Raw genomic sequence first — 19,574 nt, 5'->3', positions numbered from 1 at the left:
TTTCCTGGGGACCTCGGCAGTAGGATTTCCATGTTCCTCTTGGATCTAGATGTGGCAAATGGAGTTCTAAGATTACTGTAATAGAAAAACCTTAAGATGCTCAAGTGGCTTAGATAACATGACACAGTATTTGTATATAACCTATACACGCACATGCACGCATGTACCTCCCCCCACATATACACCAGGATTGTATTTGCATGTATTTCAATGTATATGTATTTTTCCTCCAGAACCTTCTCCAGATGGAAAGTCTATATCTTAATAACTTTAGATGAAACTTCAACATGTAAGAGTATGGCTTTCGTTTCCTAAGTTGATCTCCAATACTCTAGTGCAAAATCCTTTTAGAAGCCCTGGCACTCCTGCAGCATGAGGAGAGTGGATCGTCTGTCTGACTGAGCTGTTCAACTTAGAGACACAGGCTTTTCGGGACGCTCCTACCTACCCCAAGGAGTGCCTGCACCCATCCTCACTTTCCTCTCTTCGTCTAGAAGTTCCGTGGAGTCTAGTGCTTTTGTGTCTCATTCTTTGTTGACATTTAAAAGAGACTATGTACGAACATCGTGGGGTTTCAGGATGATCAACTATAGACTGGGGCTTCAGCACTAGTCCTGGAGGCTGGCAGCCTAAGATCAAGATGCTGGCATGGCTGGGGTCTTTGGGGAACTGTCCCCCTGGCTTGGACCTAGGTATTCTGTATTTCTTTGGTCTTTGGATGTCTTACTAAGATCTCATTTTGTACGGACACCAGCCAGATCGGATTAGAACCCATCCCAATGACCTCATTTCCTCTTGGTTACCTCTTTATTGATCCTGTGTCCAAATACAATCACGTTCTGTGGTATTGAGGGCTATTTCCAGGGGAGAGGGCACTGATTACCCATAACACAATGGTTCTAAACATGTGGGTTATGACCACTTTGAGGGGGGGTCAAATGACCCTTTCTCAGGGTCACATATCAGATATCCTGCATATTGGATATTCACATTATGATTATAACTATCAAAAATACAGTTATGAAGTAGCAACAAAATAATTTTATGGTTAGAGGTCGCCACTACATGAGGAGCTGTATTAAAGGGTGGCAGCATTAGGAAGGCTGAGAAACCCTGTCATAACAGAATGTAAAATTATAAATGCAAAATGAAGTTCAGTGCTTCAGAGGATGGCCATGCATGAGGGAGTACCCAGGGTTAAGCTTTTTAGCCTCTTGGTAGATTGATATCTGGGTCAGGAGCTGCCAGTTACAGCTGTGACAGTTCCTGTGCCCTTAGAGTAACAGGAGGAAGTAGATATCCCTCCAGGGACCCATGGGGGTGGCAAGAACAGTGGTCTCCGATGGCCTACAAAGAGGTAGCGAGGGTCACATCTAAGGGCGAGGGAGAATGAGTGAGGCTGCCAGCTGGCTCTGGGTAGACCAGTTGGAGGTCTGAGTGGAATCCAGCTGGCTCAGGGAAGAACTATTGAGGAGCTGGGTAGATGATGAGTGAGCAGACAGGCTTATTTCCTAGGAGGATAAATCCCTCGCAACCAAATACCACCATTGCCAGCAATGACCCTGCAATCAGAGTATTTACTTCATTAGAGACTGCTGCTTTCCCTGTTTGGGATACAGCCAGTATTTTTACAAAATAAAGTCAATTTCTTTGTGTGTGTATGTTCATGTGTGTACAGATGCACATGAGTAGGTGGGTATGGTAGCAATATATATATATATATATATATATATATATATATATATATATATACACATACACATACACATACATACACACATACACACACAGATATATATATATATATATATATATATATATATATATATATATATATATATATATGCATGTGGGGGCCAGAAAACCTCATATATCATTCCTCACATGTGCTGTCTATCTTGATTGTTGGAGACAGAGCTACTCATTGGCTTGTAGCCCCCTGATTTGATTGAATTGGATGGCCAACAAGCTCCAGAGATCCTGTTTATGCTTCACCAGCACTGGGATTACAACCATGTGCCACCATGCCTGGTGTTCTCTGGCATGGGTTCTGGGACTCAAACCCAGGTCCTGTGCTAGCAAGACATGCATGTTACTGCATCATCTCCCTAGCCTGGCCCCACACCCAGTAGTTTTAAACTGGAAATGCTAGCATTTTACAACATACTTACATGTCCACATCCCACTCATCTTTTGAGACAGACCCTGGCATGCACCTGAACCAGTAGGGAGGGCCTAAGCCCCATCAGTGGGCTCGAGGGGCTCTTTGACACTCCGTAGCCAAGCGAGAACCAGGGGAGCCATGCACTGAACACAGGTCTTATGGGCTGACATCTTTTTATTGCGTCAGAGTCATTTCTCTTTGTGAGCCGGGAGCAATGTCTTCACAAATAAATCTCTGTGCTAATGGAACTATCATGGCAAGGCAACCTGAACCCAAGCCTTGGGGTCTGGATGTAGCCCATAAAATTAAGCCAAAGGAGGAGAGAAGAGCAAGCCTAGCTGGCTATGGGGCAGTTGGAAATGATGAGATCTGACTGGCCAGATATGAATCTATAGAAATATCCCCTTATTATCAACTTTTAACCTGCCCAGTGCCAAGGTGGGTGGCAGAGTATGACCTAGTCAGGTCATTCACATGCTTTAGCAATTTGAGTGGAACTGGACTGCAAAACAAAATGACAAGAAGTCTACAGAATCCCGAGGAAAGAAAGGGGCTGGGGTGATTTACTCGTGCTGGATCGATTTATGTTAATGATACTTGGCAGTGTTCTCTAACTAGTGGTGTTAGTGTGACAAGAAAAAGTGATTGTGTAAGTATTTATGGCTGGTCACAGGGTTACAGACTGGACAACAAGGAATCATAGTTCAGATACATTTGCTATGTTGTGAGGCAGGTTTGAGGGATGCATTATGCTTATGGCAGAAGCAGACTATTTTTGTGGGAGCTCAGTAGTGAGGTAAGAGAATTTCTTGGAGACAAGGTCTCTGAAATGATGGGTCTTTCTGTCCCAGCATCCATGACAGAAGACAGAATAAGGGATCCATGGCTAAATATAAAAGACATTGAATCATGAAAGAAGAGATTCCCTCCCCCCCCATTTTTTTAAATCAAGTTTTGCCATGGCTGAGCTGGTGAAGTCAGAACAAACTGAACTCCCCTAGTCATGCCATGTGATCATATGAGGTGACCATGCTTTCCCATCGCAGGTCCTTGGACAACCACCCCCATCATGCCCTGAGGTGAAGCCACATCGTGTATTACCCTGACCATCGCCATCTCCTCTTGTGTGATTATGGTTTGTCTTCTGTAGAGTGGAGATTCAAATGAACCTTCCTGACATTCTCCTGGGACTCAAGGAGTTAATGTGTGCTGTCCTGTCCAGAGCTGGGTAGAATACAATAGATATTCTGGAGGATGGGTTGCCATGGTTACTCTAGCAGTCTTACTTTTTAGTTCTCATCCTCTTCTGCATGCGGTCCTGAAAGGTCTCCTTATTCTCCTCACCTTCAGGTCCAGATAAAGCCCACTTGGTCTTGAAACTCCTATCTTCCCTGGCACGTGCACATCCCTCTTCTTGGCTCAGTTCCTCGAAGTTGCAGTACCGACTGTTGCCTGGTGCACTCTGTCCTGTTCCTCCAGGTGGCTTGTGGGACAGCTGGGAATCCCTGTGTTGATTTTCTCCCTCTCTGTCTCTTTTACTTGTGACTTAGAGGAGGATTGGACAGTGGTCAGGTCCGAACGGGCAGTTTGATTTGACCACTCAGTGGCTGTGTGACATGGAGTCAAGGACTTCTTATTGAGTTGCAGTTTCTGTGGCTGCAGAAAACAAGACAACGTTGGGTTCCAGTATGCACAGTGGTGTTTACTGAGTGTGTAGCGTGGTCCTCAGTACCTTTAAGAGGCTCCACTAACATAGGTGATGGTTACAGCAATGAGGATACCATTACAACAGCTATGACATCTGATATTCACTGAACTATTAATCCTAGATATTTAAAATAATATTTCTTATTTAGTATGTCTTGGGTTAATTGTGCTGCAAAGAATGTAAACCTTGCCCAGTGACCTTAAAAAGATGAAAGAATGGGATTGAAAGTACATACATAAATACAGATACATAATATGTGCCTATTAACTTATATGTATATATAAATTGATTTAGTCAGTCATCAAAGTCATAAGCCAATGATGATGTGAAATTAACCCAAGAGGCCATAGTAGAGTAGTTGGAGGGGGGACATAGGACCAGAACTCAAGATTAGTTTTCCTGACCTCTAAATTCATGCTTTTGCATTTTTTGATGTGAAGGCAAGAAGGATGGCGGGCCCCAGCCTGTCACTAAAGCATAGAGTCAAAAGTCGTATTGCAGTATCCAAAGGATGTGGGAGCATTGGAAATGATCCATGTTGGTGTTGGCTTGCAAAGGATCTTGGATACAAAGGACTATCCTAGGGAGCAGAACTGATGTTATAATTGATGGGAGTGGAAAGCTTGGGTGCTGTGGGATGTTCTGTATGGCAAATGTGTTGCTAATTAGTCAATAAATAAAACACTGATTGGCCGTTGGCTAGGCAGGAAGTGTAGGCGGGACAAGGAGAAGAATAAAGCTGGGAAGTGGAAGGCTGAGTCAGAGAGACACTGCCAGCCGCCACGATGACAAACAGCATGTAAAGATGCCGGTAAGCCACGAGCCACGTGGCAAGGTATAGATTAATGGAAATGGATTAATTTAAGCTGTAAGAACAGTTAGCAAGAAGCCTGCCATGGCCATACAGTTCGTAAGCAATGTAAGTCTCTGTGTTTACTTGGTCGGGTCTGAGGCTGTGGGACTTGCAGGTGATAGAGATTTGTCCTGATTGTGGGCCTGCCAGGAAAACTCTAGCTAGACTTGGGCTTCTTGGAGCTCAATGTAGTAGCTCTTCCTTGGAAAGTTCTTTAGACTCCCTGGGTTCAGGAATAAACTCAACTTCAGGTTCTACGCAAATGCATCTTGGGAAAAGCAATGGTCTCTGGTGTGAACAAAGTGACTAAGGGCAAGCTACCACCTCTCCATCAGTGAAAACCACTTGGAATCTTCAGGGTCATCTTAGGGAAATGGTCAGGCCTAAAATTACAGAGCATTGTCCTCGGACCCTGAAGTTTATACAGGGAAGGTGGCAGAGTGTGTATGGAAGCGCTAATGGAATTCTTGGTTAGTAGAAATCTCAGAGGTGGTTGTGTATTCCGGATCATGAAACTCTAAGGGCTAGAATAGGGCTTTGAACAGATGTTCTTTGCCCTGTTTATTGAGATAGCTGTCCCATTTCCAGAAATGGGAAAGGGAATTCCAGAGGCTAGGATGTGAAAAAGCCAAAGACTCATAAGGGAGATGCTCAAAATGTTGGTTTGATAGGGTCAGGAGGATGGCTTGTTGGATAGAAAGCTGAGAGAGGGAAATCACTGTCATTCCCTAGTGACTGTTCCAAGTGTGTTAAAACCAGAGGTTCATGTAGTCTGGGGTGGAAAAGCATGGGCTGACTTGGGCTCCCTTTCTCCTACTGAAATAGTAGCATTTAAGGATGCTTGATCTTTGGAGACAAATTAATTTTTCTCTGGGTTTGAATTTTGTTATTTAATAGCCTCTTTAGACTCAGTTTCTGTGTCTAAAATGACACTGTGGAGCCTACAGGGTGGTGCCTTTGTTTGGATTGAGGTCAATATAAAAAAAACCTCAGCTGCCCTTTTTGTGGTTATGACAGGGTATTTGTAAAATTTTACTTGACATATAGGAGATCATAGCCATCAAGGACAGCAAAATAGAGGGAATGAGGGAGGGAGGGAGGGAGGGAGGGAGGGAGGGAGAGAGAGAGAGAGAGAGAGAGAGAGAGAGAGAGAGAGAGAGAGAGAGAGAGAGAGGAGATGAGATAAATGTATTCACACTTCCCATCAGCATGCATGAGACCATGGGCACCTGAGGGTTTAGATGGGTCTTCCTTGGCATTGATGTAGAGCTGGCCTGAGGAGGGTGGTAGGAGAGGGCTAGGGCAACCAAACAATCCAGGAAGTTCCATTTCTTTGTAAAGGCACTAAAGTCAGTTTAGATGTGCTCTGTAGGTACAAAGCGTATTTATAGCCATGCTCTTCAGTCTGTGTCTTATAATCCAGGACGTAGTCTCCGCTCATCACTTAAAGATATCCAGGACTTGGCCTTGAGGTGACTCCAATGCTGTGTCCCATGCATTATGTACAGACAAATCTTGGCCAGAGCTCTGGAGCTCTTCATGGTTGATTGTATCACTTTGTTAAGGGGTGGATTCCCCAACAGCACATTATCTGGAAACCTTGTAGCTGAGCTGAGGGTAGGAATCTGCATCCGTATTGGTGAGGAGCTAGGACCCAGTTTCTGCTCTGTCTGTGTGATGGGTGATTTTGACTGTCTGCTTGATTGGATCTGGAATCAACCAGGAGACATGCGTCTGTGAGCATATTTCTAGGAAACAGTAGCTGAGGGGAGAAGACCCTCTTCCGAGTAGCACCTCCCAGTATAGGTCTAAAGGAAGAGCAGTTCTGCTGGCCTACCTGTCTTTGCCTCTTGCTGTGGTTGTATCTGTCCTGATGGTGGGCTGCTATCATTTACATCAAAAGAGATTCTTCTGATATGGACTCTAGACCAGTGGCTCTTCAGGAATCCTCATGGTGTCAGTACGCGATTGCGATATGGATGCGCCTAGCTGCGTGGACTGAGTGCCTGTTGGGTTCTTGTTCTCTGCCATGTGCAGGTGACAACTGTTGGACTATTCAGCCCCTACTGGGCAAGCCAGTCTATCAAATCCCCAAATCCCCTTTCATGATATCTGTTCACTCTATTGGTTGTGCTCCTCTGGAGAACCCTGGCCAATACAATCTAGTCCTCCCCTAATTTGATAGCATTTAGCACATTCTTACTGTGTCTTAGGTCCTGAGTCGTATAGTGTCTCCAGTGCATATTCAACTAAAGGTACAGTTGCCCTCAATAGATGGCCAGCATCTTTCAGCTACTGTATGGGCAGTCTGAGCATGAAGTAGGGAACAGCAGGCGTGTATCTCAACATTTTAAGTTCTATTTTAGGCAAGACAAACATATTTTTGCTTTCTGTATTTACCCCTCATACAACTTGGAGTGGAGGGCTCCCACTGAGAAACTAAATAGCCCTTGCCATTTCCCTAAACTTTCCACAGTCACTTTGCCAGGAAAAAAAATTAAAAATAAATATTAATTTCAAATGATGCCAATTTCCCCGCTCTCCTAAACTTACCAGTTCTTGTCTGGGATGTCTTCTAGCAGAGAGACTCTTAACCAGTGGTTTCCTATGCCAATCCAGGAACTGACTTAGTGTCATGTGACCAAGGTAGATGGATTTCCGGTCAGGTGGGATTCAATTTAGTATTTTCTCTACACAGTCTGGCAGACAGTTCCGTCTCCGCAAGTGTGTATCACATCTCACACAGAAGATGTGGATGCTGCCTGAGCTCCCAGTGTCGAAACAGATACTCCAGAAACCTCCCCCAAAGTTAGAAACATTTCAAAACAACAGCAGTTGCAACACCACCAATTTAATTGTTTTCTGAGTTGAGACCATGGCACACACTCTCTCAGTCTTCCAGAAGAAATGTGAAAATTCCACTAAGCCAATGGTGAGGGTTTGGAATGGCTCTTTATTCTGGGTAGGGACAGTGTGGTGGAGCAGCAGCACACTTTGATAGTCACAGCGTGGGATGGAAGGTGTTTTTCAGACTTGGATACTTGAGAGGGAAGTCCATGGGCGGTCTCTTAGACCGGTGTGGGAAGACTAGACTGATGGTTCATTCAGTAAAGCGTTTGCCTCATGATTATGAGGACCTGAGTTCGGTTCCCAGGATCCATATAAAAAAGCGAGGCATGGTGGCCTGCCCTTATGTCTCAGCCCTGGAGAGTTAGGAGGCAGACAGACAGACAGATCTCTAGAGGTCCCTGTTAGCTAGCCCAGCCCACCTGGTAAAGTTCCAGGCTGTCAAGAGGATCTGTCACAAACACAAAGTAGAGGACACCTGAGGTTGTCTTGTAACCTCTACAGGCACACTTTCAATATGGTAGCCTACACATGCACACAAAAATGTGTCAACAAACTTGTGTGTGTGTGTGTGTGTGTGTGTGTGTGCGCGCGCGCATGTGTGAGTGTGCGAATAAGATCTTACTTTTGAAGATCCTACATCTAGATCATTTGAAGTCTTGGTAGCTGCAGTGTCTGACCCGCCCTGACGTTTTTCTTTTGCTTGGAGGTGACACAGAGCAGGCGATACGTCGGTGTCAGGCTCCTTCTCTCCCTGGTACCCGTACAGAGGGGAAGGATCTGGCTGGGTGAACGCTGGCTCAATGCCATGCCCAGCTGCCATCTCTTGCTCTTCACTCTCATGCCCTCTTTCCTTTCCAAATTTGTGTCATGTATTAGTATGCGGGTGACATTATGTTAGGGAGAAGCTTTCATGTACTTTAATTTATGAAAGAAGTAACATTTCCAAGTGTGGTACCTTGACTATTATTAGTGCTGAGGACATCTGTTGGGTTTGGCGTCTAACAAACCTTTCCTCATCTTCCCTTTCATGAAACTGACCTTCCTCTTTTCTTCCCTGCGGTTCTGGTGATATCTAGTCATGGAAGTGGTAGGCAGAAGAGAGGCCAAGATCGACCGGAAAAATAGGTCCTTTGGAAGGACCACCCACACTGTTCCCTGGCAGGGCAACTCTACCCTAAGCCTGACTCTAGAGTCCTGAGTCCAGGGGAGGCAGTTGCCAGTGTGTTAACTGGCCTGAGCCTTGCTGTCCTCTCCAAGCCTGTGCTAAGCCACAACTTCTAAGACCTTTTATTTTAGAATCAAGTCTTTGACTTGTAGAATCTGTTTGGTACCAGTGATTTCCTGTCATTCGCTGTCAAAATCAGGCAACCTTAGGACTTAAATTCACCTTTTTCTGTTCATGTTGAATCTTTAACGCCCTCTTCTATTAACACATGTACACACACACACATGTACATTTCCTTCAGCAATGGCCACACAGGCTCTACAGAGCACCAGTCACCTCCCCCTTGTGTTTCTGGATAATATTTGCATGTGGCATTAGGATTTTTATTAACATTTGGGTTTCTCATTTTCCCTTTTTAAGCTGATTTACAGGGGAAGGGAGGGAGAAGAAGGCTATACAGGAGTCATAAGTTGTTTCTGTAGTGCTCAGAAATAAACAAAGCAGGTCGCTGCTAGACTCCCAGCACCTCTGCACTCTCTCCTAACTCAGCCACAGTTGTAAAGCTCTCCTTTTTCTTCTGTCTACTCACTGACAGGGGCATTACACAAAGTGTAGCCTCTCTAGATTGATATCAGTAGGCAAGCAAATCACCCGTTTTTCTGCCATGTGAGCTTGTAAATACAGACTAAATGTCATGTGTGCCCATTGGCTGCAGCTCTACCAGTCACCGTTCGGGAACTGATTTCTTCCAGTGCATTTTTGCCGTCAGAATCCAAACAAGGTCGAGGTGAGGATAACGGTGGGAAGGCAGCTGGGCAGATGGATCAGTTGGATGGGCTTGGTGCACAAGCCCAAGGACCTGGCATTGGATCCCCAGTATCTACAGCTAAAGCTAGGGGCAGTGTCACATGCTTGGAATCCTAGCGCTGGAGAGGCAGGGAGAAAAGGACCCCTAGGGGTCACTGTCCAGACCACCTTAAAAGGTTAAGAAGTGGTTGAGAAAGACTTCTGGCTTCTTTGTGTACACACACACACACACACACACACACACACACACACACAGCACATACACACAGAAACATACACATGCATGCACAAAAGCACTCACACACACAGACACACACAGAACACATGCACATGTACACAGAAACACACATACATGCTTGCACAAATGCACTCAAGCACACACACACAGACTCACACAAACACATGCACACAGAAACACACACATGCATGCACAAAAGCACTCACACAGACTCACACAAATATGTACACAGAAACTCATGCACAAAAGCACTCACACACAGACATACACACAACACATGCACATATACACGAAACACACACATGCTTGCACCAACACACTCAGGCACACACACACACACAGACTCACACAAACACATACACATGCACATGCACACAAACACATGCATGCACGAAAGCACTCAGACACACACACACACACACACACACACACACACACACATACACACACATCTTGCTTACTATCAGTTATGACAGTTCCCATTCAAGGGTCCTGTGATGCGCAAAACTTCTAATGTCAACAACGCCCTCAGCGAGCATATCCACAGAAACAAGTTTTGTGGCTGCCGCCTCCCATGTTTTTATTGTTTGTTTACAGACGCCTAAGTGCCAAAAGCCCCCTCTAGATTTTTAGCCCAAAGCACACCTCCCTCTGAACACACCCACAGATGTGCTGGCACAGATGTGAATCATCTTTGCAAACAGAATGAAGAGTGATTCAAGCGTCAGTTTAATGAGCGCTGAATATGACTGATTACTGTAGTTGCAAAGAACCTTGCATTCTTTCCCCCAGCATTGTGTTACAGAACAGATTGCTGCTTCCATAGGCTTACAAATGTAGGTAATCAATGTGTTTGTGTAAATATTTAACAGTGTTCACAGTTGCATTCATAGCTCTTTGGACGAATGCTATAATTGCTTTCGTGTGACATGGTAGACACAGGCTTAAACCTGACCGTTCTCCGTCTTGCAAGACTTTCTCTTAGAACTGGGAACAAATCTGTTGACATAAAGAAACATTTCTACCATGTGGACAAAGTCTCACAGGAAGAATTCGAGCTTGGCTACATAAAATCCACAGAATTGCTTTTAGTGGCCACACTTTGTGACTTAGCTTTGTGAATCTACTCTGTATCTACCTGTCCCGCTTGAGTCTTCAGATGCCCAGTGATTTCCCCAACTTCATAGTCACTTGCACAACAGAAACTTCTTAGTGTTTAGATGTGATCTGTGGGTCAGTATGGAGTGTCAGGGAGTCTTGTCTTAACATCCAGTGGTTATAGATTTGGATAGATTTCTCTGCTTTTTAGGGGTTCAAGCTTGGCTCACCAACTGCGCTCTGAACCTTTACTCTGTACATGAGGAAGAGGTTTGCTTGTGGAGGTATTGTAAGGACTAAATGCTATACTGCAGAGAACTCAATGCATTTTGGCATATTGTAAGTGCTGAAACCTTGTTTCTGGACCCTTTTCTTTCCCCAGAAACCTGCTCTGACCCTGGTGTGAAGGAATCAATAGCGGATACTGCAGGTATTTCTGCATTTCATTAGTCTGGGAAAACCACATGATGTATGGGAACAAGGAAAGGCGGAGCCACAGTGGGCTTTGGTATATGGTCCCTGTTTTCTAACTCTCAAGACATTTCTTCAGCTTGGAATACATTTTCTTGCCTTTCATAATTTTAAAATTCACTTTTTTTTATGTGTATCTGTGCAGTACCCAGAAGAGGCTGTTGGATTCTCTCGAGTTGTGAGGCAGTTGTGAGCTGCCAGATGTGGGTGCTGGGAATTGAGTTCTTATTCTCTGAAACAAACGAACGAACAAACAAACCCACCCCAGCAAGTGCTCTTAGTTAATGAGCTACCTCTCCAGCCCTGACTTTAGTTTTTCAAATAGTCTACATCATCATCATCTACCTCCCTTATCCAATCTTTCTGCTGTGCCATTCGTTGCCAAAGCTGCATCTGTGCTCCTATGAACCTCAGTGGATCACTCTCAAGTGGTGGTGGGGGCCTTGGAAGTCCTTTTCCATCCATGTAGGAGTTTTGACTATCGTGATCTTATGCAAGTCTCCTGCAGGTAACTAGAGCTGCATTGATTTCATGAGTACAATGGCCACATATCTCAAAGATAGTGTCTCACATCACCCTTCCGTCCTTTGGCTCTTACATTCTTTCCTCTTCCCCTTCCCTGATGTCTCTAGCCTGAAACTGGAAACAAATTCCAGAACATATACTGATACTCTATAGCAACAAACTATACTAAAATCCACACACAGGGCGTGGGGTGGGGATGTTCTTCCAGGGAGAAGGTAGAGATGAGATGAAGAACCCAGGTCATTCCTGGCTGCCATGTTAGCTTCTTCTGTTAAATTTTTTTTTTTTTTTTTTAAAGAGAGCTTAGCTTGGAAGGTCCAGAAATAGGTTCTGGAATATGAAGGAAAGAAACCTTGCTTATTGTCCCGGCTCTTCACTAAATCATGGTGCAGCTATGGTCAATGTCATCAGAGCCAACATTTTTAAACTATCTACCTAGGTCTGAGGCTGGGCGTGTCAAATGTCTCATTCAGTCAGTGTAAACCCTGTGAATTGGTGGTGGTCTTAGGGTTTCTATTGCTGCGATGAAACACCATGACAAAAAACAAGTTGGGGAGGAAAGAGTTCATTTGGCTTACACTTCCATATCCCAGTTCATCACTGAAGAAAGTCAGGACAGGAACGCAAGCAAGGCAGGAACCCGGAGTCAGGAGCTGATGCAGAGGCCGTGGAGGGGTGCTGCTTACTGGCTTGCTCCCCATGGCTTGCTTAGCCAGCTTTCTTATAGAATCCAGGGCCACTATCCCAGCGATGGCCCCACCTACAATGGGCTGGCCCTTCCCCCATGAACTGCTAACTAAGAAAATGTCCTACAGGTTTGCCTACTGCCCAATCTTACGGAGGCATGTTCTCAAAGGAGGCGCCTTCTTCTCTAATGACTCTAGCTTGTGTCAAGTTGACATAAAACTAACCAACACTGTAGTTATTTGCCTTTTCAAATTCCACATAGGAAGTCAAGATTTCATCTTGCCACCCAACAAGTAAGAGCTGGATGTGGGACTGTGAAGCCTTCACACACATCACTCTGCTTCCTATCCTTAGATGGGGCTACCTAATTTCTAAGGCTTAAAAATATCAGACCATCCGTGAACTAATAAGGATGTATTACATACACACACACACACACACACACACACACACACACACACACACACTATTGAGAGCAGCAAGAGCATCTTCCAGTCCAGATACTTTGTCTAGCACAGTGCCACATGCAAAGTAGACCTCCATATTTTGATTCTTGAATTAAACCAAGCAAATAGCTAAAACCATTTAACTCTACCACAGGGTGCCTTCAGTACCATCTGATTTGTGCACATCAAATCTGAGTTTGGGGCTTCAGAAGTCCCAAGAAAGAATGAGCTATATTCTTCTGGAATGCTTACCCCTTGATAGTCCCTTTGAGAAGTGGTCACTGGGTTGGGTGTGAGAATCCAAGTGATGGGAATGACCATCCCCTGACAAAGGGCACAGCAGTGCTTGACGTGAGGTTGACAGTGTGTCTGCTGGTAAGGTTTTACATATGTAAGTATATAAATAAACCCTTTATCTACGTATGCAAATATGGCTCCAGATACTTTATACTAAGGGAATCATCTAACATGTGATCCTTTCTGTCTGACTTCTGACACTTACTGTGACCTTGGAGAGGTCTCTTCAGGTTGTCATTCCATACCTGGATGGCGTGGTGTGTTTTGCTTATCTACCCATATGTTGGTGGGCGTGTGAATACTTTCCACCTTTGTTTAGTGTGAACACTGCAGGTGTGAACAGGTGTAGAAATGCCTGTTTCCGCTTCTTTGAGACAGATGCCTCTCTTCTACTCATTGAGGCTGACATGGTAACACCGGACCCATGGAGTAAACCCTGGCGGACTATTCCTTGTGTCACCTGCAGATCTATGAGGGGATGGGACTCGGGGAGCAGAGAGGGAAAACTGGATAGATGGGAAGTGAACTGGTGGAAGAAAAGAAAAGAAGAAAAGTTCCTATAAAGGAAACTATTTTAGACAAACTTGGCAGTGGTGGCCTGTTGGCTCAGATGAGTAAAAAGGAGTGCAAAATAGGATACTTAAAGGTATAGTTCTAACAATTTTAGACATGTAGTCATTGGGATTATTCGTACTTTTCTAGATAAGATGGTCATCTTAATTCAAAGGGAACCAGAGTCCATTGAGCACCGCAGAGAAGGTGGCTCAGAGTCAAGTGTAGAGTGAGTCTACTCTGTCTATGAGTCTGTGCATGCAAGATTGGTTTGGGCAAGGCCGTGTTCCCTGAGGATTCTGGGAAGGGTCCGTCCTTGCCTGTTTGAGCTTCTAGTAGGTTCTTTTGTTGTTCTTTCTTTCTTTGTCTTTCAAGGCTCTCTGTCTCTGTGTCCAAACTTCTCCTTTCGATGAAGAAGGCACTGGTTTTTATGCTTAGGGCCCACACTGAGAACCTCAGAGTACTTGGTGAGTTGGATGAAATTCTGTTTCAAAACAAAACCACAGTCTGATTTAGGGAGTGTTAAGACTTTATCTTATCTTGTTCTGTGGGGACATGAGTCAACCCTTCACACTGGGGTAGACAGGTGGCTGATTTATGGGACTTCCCAGGCATGTTGGCATTGTGCTGAATCAGTAGACACAAGTGTGGCTGGAGTTTTTCTTTCGGGGGGGGGGGGGGCTGCAGTCCTTACTGAGTTCAGGAGGGAAGGATGTGGAAGAGAACCTTTAACCAGAGGGCCACCACTGCCCCCCAAGGCTCTGCTGCAGACATTATGCCTCGAATCTGCTAGACCACGGCTTTCCTTTTAGCTGTGGAGATCATGCTTGCTAAACAGGACTCTAATATCCTCTTGGAAGGCAGGAGCCTGTCCTTGTGTTCAGGTCTCCACTATGTCCTGACACCGAGAAACCAATGACCTCTAAGTTTGGCAGTGACCTCATGTGATGTCTCACATCAGGCCTGGGCTCCTGCTGCTGTGGGTGCTGGTGTCTAGAGTTGTGTTCATGTGGCTTCTGGTTGAGAGATTAATAGATAGGATTCTATTAACTGCGTCAGCTTTTAAAATATTATTTTTGAAAATTTCATACATGTATATAATGGAATAGGATCCCATCTGCCACTCCCCCATTTGGCTTTCTAAAACTGTTCTGGTGTCTCCCCCATGTAAAGACACACATCATGTCTTTGCTTTTAGCGGCAAAGCCTATGGGAAGTTATCAATATCTAGCAAAAATTATATTCAGCTAGTGCTGAAGTCCTATATAATAACTAGAAGTGATGATTATATTTCAAGTATTATTAGCATATGCTAATAACTCATAGTAATACGCTTCATTTGTGATGTTTCTGTACATGTATATAATGTATCTTGATTATATTCACCATCCACTACCTACCCTCTCTTGTCCCCTCACGCTCCTGCTGATTCCTTTCTAGACCCCTTTCTACCTTCTTGTCTTTGTGTGTGTATGTGTGATTATGTGTATGTTTCTCTGGGAGTTTCATTGGTGTTACCCATGGAGCACGAAAGAGGGGGTCTTGGTGAGCAGCCATGGTTCAGCTTTCTCTATAAGCCATGGCGACCCACTGAAAGATGGGGGCATTTGACAACACAGGCCTCTTCAAGTCCATCACATTCCATTTTCTCCCTCAGAAGCCCCAGCTTCCTTTAAGACATGCTGTGGAAACAAAGACACACTCTCTTCAAACATCTGCAGCATTTGACACTCGAGGAAGATATTCCCTCACGTGGGTTCCTCTGACGTTTATTCCAGCAGTGAGACTGTAGAGAACCCATTGTCACTGCATTGGGACCACGAGGAAGGTGGGATTCAGTCAGGGTAGGGTGTTTGCTTGCCTGGGGGCTTGGTGGTGGATGGTGCTTGAGTCCAGGGTCTAGAATATTGTCAGTATCTCCATGGCAGTTTATTTAGAAGGTTTCAACGTACGACTCTTGGTGTGTTTCAAAACACATGTTTGTTGATGAACGGATCATAATGTGAAGCCATTTGCAGACAGAGGTTTAGGGAGCAAAAAGATTCAGGCTTGGGAGATGCCGTTCCGTTTAACCTATACGGGGATTCTCATGAGTGATGGGGCTTTAGCTCAGCCACATGTTCTCTGAGCTGAACTCTCCTCTGGACAGGAGGGTGAGAATTAGCATCTATTTTCAGTGCAGGTCTGGGATTGAAGTGAAATAACAGTCATCAAGGGCCAGCATTGTACACACCACCCAGGGGTCCAGCATGTCCACATCCCTTCCATCTTCCTCACTATCCCATTTGTCTTTAGAACCTCTGAAAAGTCAGATGAGATCTCACAGATACTTTCTCTGTGCCTGGATCCCACGTTTTTGCTCCATAATATTTTTTAAAGGTGGATCACAAATGTATGAAATAAAATAGTATGTCGTAACCCTGGCCCTTCATCAAGAAATGACCTTTGCCTCACATGTGAGGTACCCAGGGCAGTTCTCGTAGAATGGTGTACCAAGGTTTTGCCGTGTCTACTTAGTTCTTTTAGTAGGAAACCCATCTTTTCTTAGCAGAGTGAAGCACATTCTTTCACCGTGGGTGCTCAGTCTGTGTTCTCTGCTCTTTGATGGAGCATCTGGTGTTCACCGATCCTTGCTCTTGCTGCCATTTAAAGGGACATGGATGCTCCCCAGGGTCATGACCCAGCTGTGGGTCAGATGCTGAAGCAGTTCTGGTGACGACACTGTGAGGCCACTGGGTCGTGGTGACATTGACCTCATCAGTATATATTGATCTACTGATTGGTCATATCATAGCTCTTGGGAGGAGGGGCTTAGAAGGAGGAACTTTTGAAGAGTATACCTTGTTCTCCTTTTGCTTTTTCTCTGCTTCCTGACTGCTTTCAAGTGAGAGACTTTGCTTTAACTGACCAGCAGCCCTCCCACAGCCCTCAGGCTCTACAGGGCCAAGCCAGATACGAATGCAGCCCAGTGTGAAATCATAAACTCTCTAAAACATGATGAGATTTATTTAATGGCTTGTTTCGTAACTTGATTGTGTGGTTCTTAAGCTTGAACTCTATAGATGACGGTGTTGTCTTGGAACATTAAAGGTTGGGCATGCTTGCCACCACACTCTGCCATGTACTACCACATATCACCACATGCTATTACATGCTCCTATGTGCTATCACATGTTACCAAATGCTATCATGCTTACTGCCATGATGTTCTGCCTCATCACAGCCCAACAGCAATGGAGCTGACTTCGAACTGTAACCTCTGAAAGGGAGCTAAATGAACCTTTCTTTCTTTTAAGTTGACTTGCTCCAAGCGTTTTGACTCAGCAATGAAACGTGATAAATGCACACTGGCTCCATGGGGAGGTTATACAATGAGTGAGAATAGAGGCAAATACATTAACTTTAAAGAATAGGGAGCAGAGTCCTGAGCAAAGGCGACAGCCAAGGGAGGGGTCCTATGGAGAGAGACAAGATATTTTTGGTGAAGGACACACAGGCACTTGTGGTGCATGAACGGGGGGAGTGCCACTGTTGGCAAATGTTTCTAACTGTAGACTTGGAAATATTTGTCCTTGAAAGTGTGTGACCTTCAGAATATTCACTGCCAATAAAGAGGTGCTTTTCTTCTTTCTTTCTGGGGATCTCAAGGAGTTGGAGACTCTGCCATTAAGTCCATAGCTCAGTTTCTTGTCTTTCAAACACATACCCTGGCTCAACATGGAACCAGCTAATTGTGTCTTGATTTGGTGGCCAAGTCCACGCTAGGCCCAGGTGGAAACACTTAACGCCATCACATTAAACTGGTCTATAAAAGAGAATGGTTTCCATACTTTCAGATGGGAAATTTATTTTTCCAAAGAAAGTATGTATTTGGGAAAGGAACGGGACTTGTTTATTTTGGAAATTGGACACATTTCCAGGGTCAGGGGAGGTATTTGAGTTCTTCAACTTATGTGACCAAGAACTCACAGACTCCTGGTGGAGGAGACCCATCTTCCAACAGGTGGAGAAATTGAGGCCCAGAGATGGGGCATGACTGTCTCTAGGGGGCGACACTACATGACGAAAGAGTGCTGGGGATTCCCAGTTAAACTGTGTGAATGGCTCACTTTGTGAGCTTTCTCTAGAGGCAGAGAGTCTGGAAACACAGGCGAGGGCCTTGTTTTTCTCTGTAACTACCAACTTGCAAAGAGTTTTTCCTTGAGATTTCTTAGTTTGAACTCAAATATTAACACAAGTTGCTTTACAAAAAGGGAATTTCTTGCATTTCTGTCATTTAAAAATAACCACGTCTTTATTCCCGTTGACAGCCCTCTTGAAACACATGGACGCGAGCCCATTTTGAAGATTTTTCAAAGGTTGGAAAAAGGCAATGTTTATATAAGTAGGAAGCAATGCCTGTTTGTTGGGTGTGTTTTTAGTTGTATGACTCTGACATTTAGGCTGGGGCAAACTTTCCTTGCAGTAGACAGATCAGCTTTGGGGGCCAAGTGATATTTATAAAGAGTAACATGAAAAGTCCTATATTTACATTTCAAGAATGAAAAGTCTTTGCTTCATAGAAATCTCAGGAATGCCTCTGGAGACCAAAGCCTATTCTTTTTTTTTTTTCTGAATTCATTCCAGGGAGACCGTTGACACTAGAACATACCAGTTAGGTTTAAGGGATTTCTTTCCTATAAAATATGGACCCAAATCACTCTCTCCCTTGGCAATGAGATACGCAACCAAACAGGTCTCTAGCTTTGATTTATACACTTGCCGGGCAATCAGTCCTCACTGACAGTTGGAGCTGCTTCTCATCCATCGATGCTCTGGCTCACCAAATGTCTTTTCTTTCTGATCTTATGCACAGTACATTCCTGGGTGGACAGGATGACAGAAGAATCGTGGTTTTGCCTTTAAGTGTGTTTCCACTGCCATCTCTTCTGAAACTTTTCTGGACATCGCCCTGATCCTTTTTCAGAGATCTGTCACCTGCCTCTCCTCCCTGTTAGTGAAAGGTATGGGAGGATTAAGAGGTAATCATCAAGGGAGGCACATAGACAATAAGGATTCTTAAGTGACTCAGTGATGTGCAGAGCACATGCTAAAGAATTGTGTGTGGGCTTTTGGGTCTCTGCCAGCATCGCTCTTCACACCAGCTACCCTCTGCTTATTCAGTTCTCAGTATTTCTGGAGTGCTTTCCATGTGCCAAATAATGCTGAAGTATTAGAGATCTGGAAGAGAGGAAACTAGCCCAGCACACTGGCCCCATATTTCTCATGCTGGGATCCAGTGATACTGAGGAACTCCAGACTCTCTTTATTTTTGAGAAATTCACACATGGACAATGCATCTCCATCACTCTTGTTCTTTCTCTTTTCCCTACAGCTCCTCCCTTCATCCTCTCCCAAGTTCATGACTTCCTTTAGTTATTATTGTTTTACACACACACACACACACACACACACACACACACTCATGCACACACGCACACACGCACACACACACCCACTCCCCTACCTTTCTGCCTGTCTGTATATCCACATGTATATACAACCTACTAAGTCCATTTTAGCATTGCTCCTGTGTACATGTGTCCAAGGCTGACTATTTGGGACTGGGCAACCTATATGGGAGCTAAGGGATCCTGAACTCTTATATGTGACTGTTAAAAGAACTTTTGAAAATTTCTTGGTATTTGATGATGAATTTAAAAATATTAATGGG

This window comes from Peromyscus eremicus, chromosome 22 (assembly GCF_949786415.1).
Source record: "Peromyscus eremicus chromosome 22, PerEre_H2_v1, whole genome shotgun sequence".
Lineage (NCBI taxonomy): Eukaryota > Metazoa > Chordata > Mammalia > Rodentia > Cricetidae > Peromyscus > Peromyscus eremicus.
This window is presented reverse-complemented; position numbering follows the sequence as displayed.